Here is a 15,459-nt window from a genome sequence, read left to right as displayed (position 1 = left end):
ATTACAATTGCAAACTCGTCCGAGTTGGACGAGTCCCATTGCTCCACGTATGATTTTCCTGTGGACTAGTTTGGATTTCGGTACGTACAAAATTGGACTTCGTTTATCACCGATATCATTTTATCGAAAATAATGTGATTCTATTTATCAATTTCACAGAAGTACCTTATGTCCATGTCACTAGAACTGGCAGCTGCTGTAGAAAAGCACGACTGCGATGAACTGGGCCGATTGTGAGGAAGGATCGAATGCGGAAATTTGCAAATGCCGAGATTACAATGATGATGAAGGACCTGGTGGCACCGGCCTCAGCGGTCTTGCAAGCAGCGAGGACGAACGGCCTTCACGAGACGTTGCTCACATGGATGCTGCGGAAGATATTCTCGCTCATGATCCCGGCTCCGGAAGCACGACGACTACAGTAAATAACGCACATACACCAAGACTGCATAGGAAGCGCAAATTGACTGAAAATCGGACGTTGTTCGGAAGCAGCACCGATCGTACTATAGGATCCCAAATCGTAGGCGGTATGGGGAATCACTGTGACAACACTAGCTCGGAGTCCCTCATCTTTAGTAGACGTAAACGGTTAGCTTTAGATAGTACCAGTTCGCCGAGAACTTTACTCAGTCCATCTAATCTTACTACAACGCAAACATCCTCAACGATGGGAGAGCGAAAGACCCCTAAGATAATCCTCCTCCCGAGGTAAACGATTGGTTGCAAAAATTCAAGCGATGGACTCCCGTCGAACGGCTGGTTGCAGTAGATCTGCTGATTGAACATTTCGACCCGACCCAGGTGCGGTAGATGATGAAGGTTATCGAACCCCAATTCCAGCGAGATTTTTCACTTCTATTGAAGGAGCTCACACTTCAAGTGCTGTCTTACCTGGAACCAAAAGATCTTCTCCGTGCGGCTCAAACTTGTCGCAATTGGTGTTTCCTAGCCGAAAAACGCAAGGAAGCTGCCAACATGATGAAAGCGATGGGAGGTAACCGCCTGAAACGGGGCCGTGCCGGCAATTTGCCTTCTATTTCGTCTCAATGGAAAGCGGCGTACATGCGACAACATATCATGGAGTTGAAGTGGCGCTCGAGATCTATTCGTACGGCTATGGTACTAAAAGGTAACGACGACCACGTTATCACGTGCCTTCAGTTATGCGGCAACCGAATTGTATCCGGTTCCGACAACAATACACTCAAAGTCACAAATGGCCAGCAACATAATCATCTCCGGCAGTACGGACCGCACGTTGAAGGTGTGGAACGCTGAAACTGGCCAACTGTTACATACGCTGTATGGCCACACTTTGACTGTTCGTTGTATGCATTTATACAGAATAAAGTCGTCAGTGGTTCCCGCGATGCAACTCTACGAGTCTGGGACGTTACCGAGGGCACTTGCCTACATGTGTTGGTTGGTCATTTGGCTGCTGTTTGCTGTGTTCAGTGCGATGGTAGGCTAGTAGTTTCGGGAGCTTACAACTACATAGTTAGGGTGTGGAATCCTGAACGACAAGAGTGTCTCCATACGCTTCAAGGCCACACTAATCGGGTGTACTCGCTACAGTTTAATGGTGTTCACGTCGTATATGGCTCGCTGGACACGTCGATTCGCGTATGTGACTCGGAAATGGGAAGTTGCAAACATGCTCTGATGGGTCACCAGGGTTTAACATCCGATATGCAGCTCCGGCAAAATATTCTGGTATCGAGCAATACTGACTCGACCGTCACGGTTTGTGATATCATCACTGGTCAGTGCTTGCAAACGCTATCTAGCCCCAACAAGCATCAATCGGCTGTCACCTGTTTGCAGTTCAATTCCCGCTTCGTAATCACCAGTCGTACCGTCAAGCTGTGGGACGTAAAAATTCGAGAGTTCATCGTAACCTGGTTGCACTAGAATCGGGCGGTTCTGGTGGTGTGTGGTGAATCAGAGCCAACGACACCAAACTAATTTGTGCCGTAGGGTCACGCAACGGTACGGAATAACCAAACTAATGGTTCTCGACTTTGATGTAGAAGGTGTCTGCTTGAAATGCTCATAAGTTTGAACAAGTATACTCTTAATACCATCCTTAGTACTTTTCTGAGGAACAAACAACTGGTGCCATTGCACGTACACTAACCCTACATGCATACATAAAAAATTTATAAATATTGTAAGGACTAGTACTTTAAAAAAAATTGACGTTAATAAAAATTCTGAAGCAAAAAATATTGCTGTTATTGTTTTTATTTGAAAAGAAGAAAACTCAAACGAATAAAACAAGAAGAAGAAGACCAAAATAAGGAGCACGACGATCGCCCGATTTTCTATAGTTCGACATCGGGCTTACGTCGGTCCGATTACGTCGATGTGTTTGGCATATTCGAAGGTTGACTCGGTTTATGCAAATGGTGCAAAATTGCAGGATATAAACCCGATATCCTGCTCTGATCGGCCCGTTATCGGGCTTAGTCGGCCCGATCATCGGCCTGATAATCGGGCCGATTGAGCTCTACAAAATTTACTGGGTCGCTTCGAATCCTTCTGGAACGAAGGCCATTGACAGGTCTCGTGCTCGATTGGAATGACACTGACAGATAAATGGTACACGCTCGTAAAAAGTTACTCAAAAATGAGTTTAATCCCACCCATTTCCAGATAAAGCTTAGTATGCACCTCTTGCGAAATGAGGTCGCGAAATATTTTTCCTTCTTCCGTGCGGAATTTTGACATTTGCTCGCGAAAACTAGTCTGTGTGTTTGCTGTTAGATGTCGCTTTTGATAACATGAAAAACGACATCAGCTGTTGTTTGTTTATTTTTTTTATATTTCTGTTGTCATTTGAATGTTTTAAATGATGTATTTTATTAATTCATCACGGATGTGTATGAAATCGGTAACAATTGTAAACCTATTTGCCATTCATGAAGCTCTCAGGGAAGTGACGTACTCAGCGTGAATCATATTTCGAGCATGATTAATCATAATGCTTATTTGTGACGGTTCCAGATGTCTCGGGGAAGTTCAGTCTGACCAATTTAGACAGCACAATTCCTGCAATCGGAAATTTAAATCATTGGCTGGCCATTTTCTATCTAAATTGGCTGCTTCTACCGGTTCCAGAAGACCCAGGGAAATGATCGAAATTCGCTCAAACCAAATCTATTGTAATTGTCCGAATCGTAACTCTTAATCGGCGTTTGACCATTAAGAAGCAAATCTGATTGCCTTGGCCGCCTTTACCGCTTTCACAAGTCTCGGGGAAACTACCTTTCGAAACACGCTTCGGAATCCGGAAATATAACGCAAATATAACAACCGACTCCGACTCAATCGGTTTCAGGTCGAACCAAACCCTAGGCTTTAAACTTTGGCTGACGTTAAAAATCGATTATGATAACAATGGCTACTACTAAATGTTCTGGAAGTCTCAGGGAATGCTACCAATAATCAGTACGGATACAAACCTATTTTTGGTATAACAATTGTGGGAATCGTAGTTCAAATTTATTGCCACAAGTAATTCGTGGTAATTCTTATTGCATGAAACACTAGAGAGGTTTAAGGAATTGCGCATATTGCTACTACTTGCATTACTGCCACAAGAAGCATAATTGTCCCATGTGTATAGGGATTCCCATAGCACATGGGACAGTTTTGCTTCTAGCGGTAGAATACCTCACACAAAACATGCTGTTCAAGTCTGATATTACACCGAAAGTTAGACGAATTAACTGAATTCTAATTTGATGGTCAGATTGACCCTGTATGTAAATTATGGAAAAGATGTTATAAGCCTTCTACAATCAGTCATAATACAATAATACGTTATAATCCATTTAAAACGAGTGTATTGCTAGTTAGGCACTTTTCAATCAGTTAGGTCCTTTCATAATCAGTTCGGTCATAAAAATCAATTAGGCCCTTTTATTAATTGTTGTAAAATCGCTATCAAAATTCTTCATGATCAAATGTTGCGTTATGTACGTGCTCGGGTAGATATTTGTTAATGGAAAACATGAAATTTCAATTTGTTACATTTTGCAGTTAGGCCCTTTTCAAATGTTTGGATAGAACTGGGTAGAGATAAATCTCGAGTACTTTTACAAATGGACGTAAGTAACAATGAGAGATTCTCTTTGAGGTCTTTCTCTTCTGTTCATTAATCGGCCATTTCAACATTTACTACTCTACTCTTTGCATAATATTCTAGTAAAAACCGTCTGCTTTCGATATGTACTGGAAAATTAGTGCAAAGTGTTGTAATGATGTCGTAATAAACGAAAGAGAAAGTAAACAAAGAGAGGCTCTCAATGTTACTTACGTCCATTTGTAAAAGTACTCGAGAAATTGTAATTTTAATTGTAAATTTATTACCCTGTTGGTTACATATGTCAGGTCAAGGAAGAAAAAAAAATTAATAAAATTATAAATTCAGAATCATAACAAGTATGACCCAAAAAAGCTCCTATGCCTTTCACCAGTAGCTGGTCGAAAACACTTTACGGTGCGATCTTTTCAATTTCGTCCGAGTTCTCCGCGTCTAGCAACTGAATCTTTTTCCGGAAGTGTTTTTCGATTGATCTGCAAATCATCATGCTTCGATCACTGCCCACTAGGTTGATGGTGATTCCGTTCTGTTAAAGAAGTGGGAATAAATACAACCTATAGGATCACAAGAATGAGTCACACTTACCGAATCTACCGGTGCGTCTAATTCGATGTAGATACGTTTCGCAATCGGCTCGTCCCTGCTAATCCATCGGCAGGTCGAAGTTGATAACAATGGTCACCTGTTCAACATCGATACCTAAGGCGGAAGAATCTCTCCGTAACCTGGTGCTGCAGCCAGAATCAAGTGGTGGAACTTACCCCTAGACAAAACGTTCGTTGCAATCAATACCTTCTCTAGTCCGGCTCAGGATCGATCCAGAACGGCCAACCGTTGCTCCGCCGTTAGATCACCGGACAGTACCGCTACTGAGTGATTATCCTGGTCCAACCGGCCGTTTTGCGTGCCTGTTTCGATCGATTAACAATGCCGAAAATAAGTTTACTTGGAGTTTACAACTGTCCTATACATCATATGACAGAAAATGATCGCTTGTCCGACGGTAATCACACCGTACATGTTTGAAATTGCTTGATATTTCTCGTCCTGGTTGCGGCATTTGACGTAGTAGTGTTTGGTGTTATCGAGTGATTCTTGCTCCCGCACCAGAAGAATCATGATCGGATTGGTTACGATGTACTGGGCGAATCCCATCACCTCCCGCTCGTACGTGGCTAAAAAGAACAGCGATCATAACGCCCGCCTCGTCCGGTACAAAAATTGCAATCTTCTTAAGGTCGAACGCCCGGCTGTTCCGATGATGATATGATTAGTCAGCTTCGCCCCTTTGACGATCTTCTCACCACGAACGGTTTAACCAAGTTCGATTTCCGCACAAAACTTTGCCGTTTTGCAGCTACTTTCCCCTTCTGAATTGCCAGTTCATACGTGGGGAAAGGCAAATCACCTGCGGATAATTTTTCAACGGATCGACTCGATTGAGCATTGCCAGCACGAAGGCAGTGGTTTTTCTTGTTCCCGACCAACTCTGGGCGATTGTTCTGTGGCGGATCGGCCAACAGAGTAGGTTGAGCCGTCTTCTGAATCTTGGAAGGAGCGTTGAAACCCATAGCATAGACTCCCTGAAGCAGTTCCGAATTCATGTGCAAAGCTTCGAAAGTTTTAACCAAGTATAGCGGCGAAGAAGGATCCTTCACCCCCAGATCCAGCTTTGATTCTACTAGACCTTTGCGAATAAGTTTAATTAGCAAACTTGCATCCGCCGGGCTAAAAGATGAATCATGGATAATTTTAAAGCTGATATTAAATATTTCTGGAGAAGAATTTGAATAGGACGTAAGTAACAATGAGATTCTTTTTGGTGTGTTTCTCTTCTGTTAATTACTCGGTCGTTTCAATATTTAGTACTCAACTCTTTGCCTAATATTCTAGTAGAAACTATCGGCTTTCGATATGTACTGAAAAATTAGTGTAAAGTGTTATAAAGACGTAATAATCGAAACAGAAAGTAAACAGAGAGAGGCTCTCAATGTTACTTATGTCCTAATCAAAATTTTCTCCAGATTTCGACTTACTTGAATGCCTCTGAATCTTCCGTGGAGGAAGCTGTTTCTCCATTTTCGCTAGCAGCTTTTTTTTCTTCAGGAGCTGCTAAAGTCTTAATTTCTGTAGCTACCGAAAACAAAACTGCAGGTGCAGCCGTTTCTACGGGAGTAATTTGATCGCTGGTTCTACTGGCGGTGAACTAGAAGGTTTTTCCGCATTCTCTTTCTTTGGGCTGTCAGCCGCCGGCTCTGGTTCCTTATCCTTAGGGATACTCAGATCGATAACCTATTTGTATTGAAAAGAAAAATTCAAAACCTATGGAAAAATTATCGCTCCAAAAATAGGTTAGTTGGTTATGACAAAAAAAAAACACCGAGTGCAGAAATTTCCTGATCCTCCCTCCGCCTTTTTGACCCAGTTATCGGCAGCACTTGCCATCGTTTCGACCGGGTATTAAAATTCAAAAGCTACAATATATGGAAAAAGGTCCCAAACAGCACGGATACTGTCACTCCGGTGGTTTATTCCTTGCAATTGGCTGAACTTTTGCCCAGAGCGACCTTGCGGAAAAAAACGCCTTCTTTTGTCTGCTCACTTCGCTGCCATGAAACCGATGATGAGCGCTTTTTTCCAAACGAGTCACACGGTTGGCCCGATTGAATATGTCACGCGTGTAGAGTATGCTTCCATTATGTTTGTTCTGTAAATTGACAAGGACATCTAAATATGCAAAGGAATGCTTGGAGGAGAGAAGCTACTGTTAAACACATACCGAAAGAAAAAGTCCTTTCCGAGGATCTTGATGTTGTATTTACTGTTGGCCCATTATCACCGTGTTCTGCTGCTGGGTGGTTACCATGGCATTATGTTGTTGGTGTTCGGTGATGTGTATCCGCTATGGTTGCTGTTCGATCTGAAAAAAATTATGATGAAAAATATCCGTGAATGAGTGAACGCGATCTTTTGAAAGAAGAATAGGGTATTACATTACAATGTACTGAACACGGTACTGATCCTTCGAAACTAAAAAAGGTAGTAAAAATGACTCACCTTGCTGCACCAACTGAATAAAAAAAGTCCTCCTGCACGCGGCGTGGTACAGTACAGTATGCTGCTGCTACTGTGTTTGAAGGTGCTGTTGATGTATCTTTTTTTTGCGGTTGACCAATGGTCTTCTACATTTGGCCCTGATTGGCTTGGATCGATTGCACTAGTTGCGGTTGCTGGCCAGGTTCTACCGTCAGTTGAACGTTGTTGCTTGTTGCGTTGTTGCGATCTGTCGGATGATGGTCATGGTCTAGGGGAAATCTTAATTTTCTGATGTTGCTGGCGATAAGCACTGGAATTGTGGTTGCTAGCTGCTACTGGGATGGAATCACGAGCACTGTGGAGGCAGCGATATTTTCATGCAAGCAACTGGTAGGAGCCAAGGCAGTAATCAGAGCCAGGAAATTTCAAAATCAGTTACCTATTTCTGCTTGCATTTACCGAAACCGACATTCAGATTCAACGCCTCCCTCATTCATTCACTTTCAAACTGACTGAAATTTCATGCAGAATCGAATGCTTGAGTGCAGAGGAAATATAAATTCATTCACCAACCAAAGCATTCATTTGTTATTGTGTCGACAATTTGAAGGCAGAAGTTAGCATCTTCTACATTTTCGAGCGTAAATGAACTGCGTAATCTATATCTGGTGCTCTTTTGCTCAATAATCCCTCTCAGTGCTAGCATAGAAACAAAATTCACTTTACTTCTGAAACCGAACATGTTCGAACCTGACTGCGCTGCGTCGGGAGAACGAATGACGAGAGAAACGAAGCAAACATTTCATTCATCGCAGCGGGGGTGAATTGAATTTTGTTTTCTTTCAAGTTCACGTGGAAATGTCAATTTTTTCAGGCTCTGGCAGTAATATGACGTTTGTGTTTGACTCTGATTTCTCTACATCAGGAAGGTAACCGCTGGTAAGAATAGTGGCAGGCAAGTTTTACGACAGAATGTGCCGATAAAGTGTGTCCGTTGGGTCCATTATTCGTAAAAAAAGCTCTTGTTGCTTTGTTGGTTCTGAGCTGTAATTGCTGTGGTTCTTTTTTGAGAGATTGTTGGCAGCTGCTGGATTTGGAGTTGTTGGTACTGCTACGGTTGTATCGATTTAATGTTGGTTGGCTGATTGCCAGAGCCAGGATGTTGAGACCCGATTAGTTGAGCTAATTTGTAGCATCTGGTTGTTGTTCCAAAGTGGATCGATGGCTGCTGGTTCTGCCACTGACAAAAAATACTGTTCCGGCGGTCGCTTTTTCCGGGTGCGCTGTGAATAATATTATTTAAATTTAATTGTTTAAAACTAGAAACAATCACGCTTCCAATAATATTTCTAAACTTACCATTCAAATTCAAAATATTTAATCTCTAAAACTACGAAATTTTGACAGGTTGCGATGAAAAAAATACAAAAAATTGTCAATCGTGTTTTTTTTTATATTTTTTCATTGCAACCTGTCAAAATTTCGCGAGCCTCCGTGCGAAATAATACCATTGACCATTATTTCGCAAGGAAAAAGTTTGCCTTGGTGACAGCGCATAGAAAGCAGCGCTATCTCGCGGAAGTATTATGAAACTTATCGTTTGTCGAACCGTGTCTCGGCTAACTGCATTTTTCGTTATCGTTTTCGCGAGAGCTGCGTACCGCTTACGAAATGGAAACGAAAAAATTTTTCGCGAGCATTTCGCGACGTTTTTTATGCATAGGTTTTGTATAGGAAATTTCATTTCGCAAGAGGTGCATACTTAGCTTAAAGTGAAACAACCCTTAAATTGAGTAATTCCGGAGTTACTCAAATTTGAGTAAGCCAGCCCGAACCAAAAACTGAGTAATTATTACTCGGTTTTTGAGTACAATATTATCTACACTAAACCCAAAAGTGCTTCACTAGTACTCAGATTTTGAGTTCAACATTGCTCAAATTTTGAGTTCAGTACAAATTTAACAAAACCAAAAATTAAGTAATTATTACGCAGACTTTGAGTTGAACATTACTCAAATTTTGGGTTCAGTAGAACTTCAACAAAACCAAAAATTGATCGATTTTTACTCATATTATGAGCAGAAGCTTACCCAATTTTTGAGTAGACAACAAAGCCAAAAATTGAGTTGTAATTCCTCAGTTTTTGGGTAGAATATTACCCAATTTATGAGTGCAATATTTCATTAAAACCCAGTAAAGTTCAGCCGGAAATGAGCCGGAATTCCAGCTGTTTCCAGTCAGTATTCCGGCTCCAGTGACACAACCGATTCTAGTTAGAATAGGTTATGTCACTGGAGCCGGAATACTGACTGGAGCCAGCCGGAATTCCGGCTCATTTCTGACTGAACTTTACTGAGAAACATCCGGATTATGACTTGCAATTCTGAATGGTTTCTGTAAGAAGAAATGCAACAACCGATTCCTATTCGCGACTACGAAGCTGAGTTTGACAGCTTGTGTGCGTGAAGTTCATGTAAACAAAAGGATGATGGAAAATGAATAATTTTAAACGTGCCGTTTTCAACGGTTTTTTCGTAAATATAAGAAATTGTTAGTACAAATCAATACAAAAATCATTAAACGAGCTAATTTAGTAAAGAAACGAGTAAAAAATGTCGTAGAACATGTTTATTTTGCGTCCTCAACATGACGCATTTTTCGTGAATCAAAAAACAAACAAGTTTTCAAAATGATAAAAAGTATTGAAAATTCACCTTTTCGCCCAAGATTTTATTTACAGATTGAAAGGCAATATGTATCCAAGTTATGGTAAAAATTTCTCTCAATACAATTAGTTTGTTATGGTGAAATGTGTTTTTTTTGTTGGCCATATTTATACCGCCAGGAGCTATCAATGTATATGGAACAAAATGAAAAATATACTGATTTGCAGGTTATCTGCAGTTTTTAACCACGCAGACGGAAGTCTTTAACCACGAATAGGATATCACAGTAATGGCGAATACGATTTTAGGACTATATACATGCATATAGTTTGCTTGAAAGAAACACGGGTGGGTTTTGAGCAGTTGAACCTTATCTAGATAGTTTTTGGCTGGGCAGATGTTTCCGCTTGTCATCAGGAGCAATACACACCGGTAAAAATTCGGTCGATTCCGATTTTTAATACTTCTGTTCAGAACCACGAGTGCCTTTAATAGTTATACTTTCAGTGAAATTCGACCAGTTTATTAGAAATTTTCTTCACGTTCTGTAGCAAAAAACTACCAAACTATATCCGTTATGCTTTATTGGGCTAATGCTATATTGGCTCATACCATTAAAATCACGTTTTAATATATTTGTACATTAAAAATCACAATTTACAATTAACCAAGAGGAAAAGCTATGCTAAAACGTGAAATTCTTATTCCATATTTTCTGCGAAAAAGCTTTGACAAAGGTTTGGTGGCTTAGTAGAAAGGTTTAGCGGAAGTCTATTTAACCACTTTCACTTATTTACTTAACTCAATATTCTTGAAAATTTGAAAATGGTCCATTTGAAAACTGACTAAAATTAGCTTCATTTGTTTAAATTTCCATCATCCACAGGCACAACTTTTGTAGATGGCGACACCGTACCTTCGATGACGCGAATTTAAATTGGTTCATGATCGATTGTTGCATTTGAACTGGAACTAAACCGGTTTACATCCAGTGAAGAAATTGGCCGTCAAAGTTTTGTTTTGGATACAACACAATGCAGTCTTTCTTTTCTTATGGAATATTTTTACAATAATAATTAAAGAAACTTCTGTTTATTAAATTTTATGGTTTTTAGTAAGTATTGTATAAAAAAGTTGTCCTTTTATTTGTTGTCAATACGTGCGCGGGAAACTTCAATAAAAGTTTGGACGAGTCTATTCACAGTTGTCCTCTGACTGTGCGGAATTATATTAAATATGGCACATGCCAGAAAGTCCCAAAACATTCTAAAATTGGGTTGCACCTCCACTCTGAGAACTGCGTGGCATTTGAATAAAATTTCCACTGCATGAATAGAATTGTTAGTCTCGAATATAACTTTTTTCTCACAAATGACGGCATAATTTCCTCTTTTCATCGGGCTTGCTACGCACACCATGTGTAGTTTGGAATCAGTTGCGGGGGATGCCACGTTACATGTGAATAAGATAGACACTGAGAGAAGACATCCTCGATTTTGAGACCTTCTGTTCTGTTAGGATACAATCTCTCAAACATTTGACGAATCTAGAAAAAGTGATATGATATAAATATTCATATGTTCCGTGAATACCATAAAGTGAAATAGTAAATAATAAAAAATAAACATGTTACCACCAATCCTTCATATGAACACAGGTGTGGAAACATATCCAAGATATCATTAACGGGTTTCTTTTCTTTTAATAACAGTTTGAGGACTGGAAAGCATCGGTCCATTTCATCACAAATATGTTCTGCTACTGATGCCGACGCAAGTATTACTCGGAGCAATTGAGCCCGCTCTACAAGTTCAGTTGAAACGGACTCTTCTACAGGCATAGTTCCTCGATTATATTTATGTTTTTCTGCAGGTAGCTGTTTGATGACATTCCGGATGCGATGAAATATTATGCCAGTATGAGCACTAGAGTGGGACATGGTTATATGAAAAAAATAAAATTTGGCTCCGAGTAGCTTTTTGGGTCCCATTTAGCTCCCAGAACAACTCTGCAAATTTTTAGCTCGATCGGTGAAACTATATTTTTGCGCCCACGGTTTAAAGTTTACATGGGATTTCGTATGGGAAAATTGTTGCAAATTAATTATTCCAAGAGTCACCCGTTATCTCCTAAAAATAAACAGATGTCTAATTTTAATAGAAAATTTATCAAGCAAACATAGTCTAGAAGACTGCAAAACGATCTGATGCTTGTGGAAAAAGTTATTAAGCAAAAACCGATTGATGCCCTGAAGATTGATGAAAATTTCAGTTTTCATAGCATCACTGCTTCTGACGGTCTTATTATATACAAAATTTTTAACTTTCTCTTATTATGTAAAAAGAAGCCTCAATTTATCCCTCAAAACCTTTCGAAGTGACGAAATAGTATAGATAAACGATTTAGATACGTTAAGAGAGGATTAAAACAAAATTGCGTATAATTAGGTTTTACACCAACCGACATAACCCCGCAAAACGAGCCGGATGAACTTCTTTTGACAATTCTCGGTGGTTTGTTTACATGGAAGTTACGTGAGTTCGAATGTAACAGATGAGCAACCGTTGCGCTCGCACTCACGCATCTGACAAAGTAAACAAACCACCGAGAATTGTCAAACATGAACTTCATTCATTATGAGTTCATTCGTGTCGTCATCTTGTAGAACTCAATTGGAGAACCAACAGCAGTGGTGCAAGAAAAAATGAATATTTTATCAATCGTCAGAGCATCAATCGGTTTCTGCTTAATAACTTTTTTGTCAAGCATCAGATCGTTTCGTGGTTTTCGAGACTTTGTTTCTTTGTAAAATTTCCTATACAAACGACATAACGATTTATTTTTAGGAAGTAATGGGCGGCTCCTGGAGGAATTATTTTGTAAAAGTTGACTTCCCATACAAAATCCCATGTAAACTTTAAACAGTGGGCGCAAAAATATAGTTTCACCGATCGAGCTGAGAATTTGTACAGTTGTTCTAGAACCCAAATGGTACCTAAAAAGTTGCTTGGAGCTGGAATCTATTTTTGTCCCACCCTAATGAGCACCCTTTACCTTGCCTCCGTTGCGCCAAAAGAAAAATGACTAGCATGAAAATAATTATAATTATATTAGAGAAATTAAATAAGCATAGAATAACAAACCTCATCAGGAGCAGTTGGTGTGACTCGCGTATTACTAAGTTGTGGAAATAATTTTACGATTTGAACAGCTGCCGCATGCTGTTGATCAACAGAAGGATACCTGCGCATTTAGAGATCATTGGTTCGTTACTCCGAAAAAGACCAAAAAGATTCCGTGAAAGATTAAGTTCTAATTTCTTTAAAAAATCTAAATGGTAAAAGTATGAACGGTATTTGATTCGTAATTCTTTGCATGCTGGGACACATCTATTATTTTCTGAAGAAAATCGGTCAGTTTATTACTGTTTTAAAAGTCTGTAAATGTCTGGACCAGGCATACGCAGAACTTTTTTTTAATCACCGATATCATACTTTTTGATCTGCCTCTCGTTTCTTCTGCTGCGAATTTTGTGCATTGGACGTATTCGGTCTATCCACTCATTGAATATTTACTAGAAGTATATGCTAGAAAATGCATGAAAATTCTCAACAAACATATGATTACGGCCTAAAAGCCAACTGTCAAAATCCACTTTGAATGGAAATTCCGGACAAACCGTTACATGCCAATCACAGATGTTGGTAGTAAACGAAAGAGAAAAGTTTTCTCTTTCATAAACTGTTGTGAGCTGTGTTCGACTAGTAACGGTTTGTCTGGAATTTCCATTCAAAGTGGATTTTGACGGTTGGCTTTTAGGCCGTAATCATATGTTCGTCGAGAATTACAGCAAAAGGGACGGGAATGAAAGTATGCTAAGGCTGTGAACCATTTGGCGATTTTCTTTAACTTTTAGTTAAAATTTGACAGTTCGAAAGTTATTTTCTCTTGAATGGAAAAATTTAACCGAGAGAGCGAACCATTTCAAAAGTTGACATATGGATAGTTATTTAGAATTGACAGCTGCGATGACCACAAGTTGGTAGAGGTGTGAACATTTGTCGATATTTCAAAATTAGTTTTTTTCTTATAACATTAAGTATGACAGTCATAGCCACGAAAAGTAAACATCCACATCCTGAAATAACTTAAACAAATCTTAACACAACACGTTATCGTTTCCATCTTTATCCCTTAATTTTGTATTGAAAAATGCTGATAACCTCAATTAGATACAGGAAATGTTTCCACATTTTTATTCTGCATCATGGGCAAAATTTTAACCATCGAGCTGTCAAATTTAACTATCGCTCTGTCAATTTTAACCATGCTCCAGAGTAGGGTTATTTTGCAAATAACTTTCGAAGTGTCAGATTTTAACTAAAAGTTAAAAATTTCACCAAATGGTTCACAGCCTAATTCTGCATATTTTTGTTTCTCAGTGCAGCAAATCTGTCCACAGTCTGTAGATCTGGCATCGCTGTTGCTCGATTCAACGACATTGCGGCTTAGTTAGACCCTTTGGTCGATTTACGATTGAACTGTATATGTAAACAAATAAACACGCTCGCTATAAACAGAAATTGTATACCTTTAAATTGTTGTTTTAAATGTTTAAGTTATTATAATTCGTCGTCGTCGGTCGTCTTTATAATTTTGTGCCGGAACATGACGAATTACGCTTTCTAAGTACCACCGTCAAAGACGCATGTACGTTCTTATGCCGAAGTTTATAAATCGAACCATATTGAAGATGTGAAAAGAATGGTCAATATTGAAATCAGGATGCGAAGAACTGATACTACCATCAAGTCAAAGAGAATAGTGAAAGAGACGCAGAGTGAAAATCAGTCAAAACGGCAACACTCCCTTTACGATGATTTCAACACTAGAATTTGGCAACCGTTTCCAAAGGCAGCACTTTAAATGACTCCTATTATATTTTCAAAACAAACCTTTTGTCGATCGTTGAATTTGTTTATCAAACGATGTGCATTTCGAAACAAAGAGATGAAATAATTCTAAAACTTGTTTTTACTCATACATAGACTCTAGAATGCACCTTACAATCACGATTGCACTAAATTCTGACGAAAATTCAAATTTTTTTTTTGATAGATTTACAATACTTATCTCCTCCAACTCAGGCATGAGTAATGTTTATTTACATTGCACGATTGGTCTGCTCAATAAGGTATTTTTGGCTTCACACTATTCGTCTCTTTTCCTATTCTCTTTGCATCAAGTTAGCCACCAAGAATTCAAGCACTAAAATTTCGCGCCCCTGCATTTGAAAAAAAGAACTAGCGCTCAGGCACTAAAATTTTGCGACACCTTCAATTAAAAGGTTGAACTGTTTCATGAATGATTTGCTAAATCGAACTGATTTTCAGACACCAAAATATTTTATATCAAGAATTAAAGCCAGAATCAGCAGAAAAAGATCAAATTAGAAATAAATTCCAAAAAGAGCAATCAATTCTTCAATCATCCACAAATTTTCTGCTCTCTACTTTAGAGGCCTGAAACTAAGCTGTTAATTGGGGCATAAATTGCAAAAAAATCCACTAAATAGATTTAGAATTTTTTTAAGCTACCTGTTAGGATGTTACAAATTTTAATTTGGAATCGATATTACACATATAG

At 39.2% G+C, this 15,459-nt stretch overlaps 1 long non-coding RNA gene and 1 pseudogene across 1 annotated transcript; one reads left to right on the top strand and one right to left on the bottom strand.

Moving 5' to 3' along the window:
• The first annotated feature begins 168 nt into the window (after positions 1 to 168).
• Positions 169 to 2,059, top strand: LOC131682659 (F-box/WD repeat-containing protein 7-like; annotated as a pseudogene).
• A 2,179-nt stretch (positions 2,060 to 4,238) lies between these two features.
• On the bottom strand, positions 4,239 to 7,970 carry LOC131682801 (uncharacterized). The gene is made up of 7 exons (XR_009304168.1): positions 7,169 to 7,970; positions 6,891 to 7,031; positions 6,492 to 6,818; positions 6,148 to 6,403; positions 4,873 to 5,839; positions 4,697 to 4,810; positions 4,239 to 4,637 (listed from the first exon to the last, which is right to left on the bottom strand). It is a non-coding gene; the product is annotated as an uncharacterized LOC131682801 (long non-coding RNA).
• Positions 7,971 to 15,459: the final 7,489 nt, after the last annotated feature.

Source organism: Topomyia yanbarensis, chromosome 1, assembly GCF_030247195.1.
Source record: "Topomyia yanbarensis strain Yona2022 chromosome 1, ASM3024719v1, whole genome shotgun sequence".
NCBI classification, from domain to species: domain Eukaryota; kingdom Metazoa; phylum Arthropoda; class Insecta; order Diptera; family Culicidae; genus Topomyia; species Topomyia yanbarensis.
Note: the sequence above shows the minus strand (reverse complement) of the source record. Positions and strands in the feature narration are given on the sequence as shown.